Source organism: Cynara cardunculus (assembly GCF_001531365.2).
Source record: "Cynara cardunculus var. scolymus isolate 2C chromosome LG 3, CcrdV1, whole genome shotgun sequence".
NCBI lineage: Eukaryota > Viridiplantae > Streptophyta > Magnoliopsida > Asterales > Asteraceae > Cynara > Cynara cardunculus.
Window position 1 is genome coordinate 4,028,024 of NC_037530.1, and position 1,929 is coordinate 4,029,952.

Genomic DNA, 1,929 nt, shown 5'->3' on the forward strand with positions numbered 1-1,929 from the left:
GACAAATGAAGATAGAGCATTGTAAGCCATGTCTTCTAAAGTTAGTGACTTACCATAAAGCACAAAACATTTAAAAAATATATTAGCCATTTATTACTTTAATATTGTAAAAAAAGAAACATTTTACATAGGCATCCTAGTTAATGAAACAAGACCTGTAATCATTTTCCTGTCACCTACAAGTAGCTATTGGTGAAGTAGCAGCAGCAAGAATAGTTTTGMAGGATATACCTGCAATTGCCTTAGTTTGTGCAGCAACAACTTGCATAGTGGTTCYAGCTTCCCGCTGTTCAAGAGTCTCCCCAACACAAGCGATCACCTTCAAACCTTGAGAAAGTGCATATGCAACTTTGTCTCCAACAAACTGAAAAAGAAGTTACTGAACTGATGAATAAATGTMTTTGAAAGCCAAAACATAAGCCGATTACACCTGCACTAACAAATTGGCATGAAGAATTCACAGAACAAAGTACCTCGTTGGATTCGTTAAATAGAGCTCTCCTTTCTGAGTGACCAATGATGACCCAAGGGATGCCCAAGTTGGCAAGCATCTCTGCACTGCATATACAACAAAAATCTCAAATCAAGAAGGAAAATGCGTCCAGCTAAACATTTGAGACGCCGTAAATACAACTATCATAAAAATGGGAACTGACCAACATGGTCATATGAAAGAAATTCATGAAAAGGACTAGGAAGATACTGAAAATAGACAAGAAATTTGGATTCAAATTATAAAGTGAAAGAAAAACAATCTTTATTGACATGAAKGAAGAGGTATTTAGACAAAGACTTCCATGCAAAAGGAAAAGCAATGACTAGGTCGCATGCTTTAATGAATCTGGTTCATGGCTCAATWTGCTCTTTAATTTGGCAACTATGAAACAGGTTCAATGATTACATTTGCCAATTTCATGTTCACTAAGTATTATGGCCAATTACAGCAACTATGAACAGGTTCACTAACTATTATGKCCCACTACATGTTGTTTTATGTGAAGTTTATCCATTAAGTATGTTAATAATCAATGAACATGTTTCTTATTTGCTATCTATTCATGAAGATGGTTCTTAGTTGGACTTCAATGAATCAGGTTCATGKCCATTAGGTTTTAGATGCAGCCTGCAGTATACAGAGAGAAACCCACKTTATTGATAGATGAATTCGAGATAAAGATTCGGAACTACCTTTTACTCAGAGAGAAGATATGTTCTATCTAAGTATGAATCACATAACATTTCTCCATAGATATGCCTGCATCACCAAATTATATTTAGTCCTAGAACTTTGACCAAAGTATTTTTGTGGTTAGTGGGGTTTATATACTGTATTATTGCATAATGTTTTTAATTTCTGGTATGAGTTGTATAGGAATCAACCTTAGTTAGACATAACWTATAGATTGTGATGGTAGTTACTCAACACTGTTAATGATGGAATGGGTGTGAAGTGGGATGGGGACCTGCATGTGGTTGGAGGACTATGTGGGGTGCTCTAMTAGGTAGACACCATGAAAATCCCAAATGCTATCACCAATTCATCATAAAAATTGGTCAAAGTTCTAGGACTGAATCAATGTTTTCAACATGTTTATACATTAAGTATGTTAATAATCAATGACCATGTTTATACATTAAGTATGTTAATAATCAATGACCATGTTTATACATTAATTATGTTAATAATCAATGAAATGAAAAGATTTCATGTTCGTGTTCTTATAGTAATTTTTACTATGTTATGACTAAGGATTTACCTATAATTGTTTATGGCATAAGATGCACGGTAGAAGTTGTTCCTATCAGTTCAATATTTTTAGTACAGATACCTACATCCTTGTTATAACCCAGATAGATACATCTTTGTTATACGTTACTTTCGCATGAAGAATGTTCACATCATATTTGTTTTGAAGTCACATACACTAA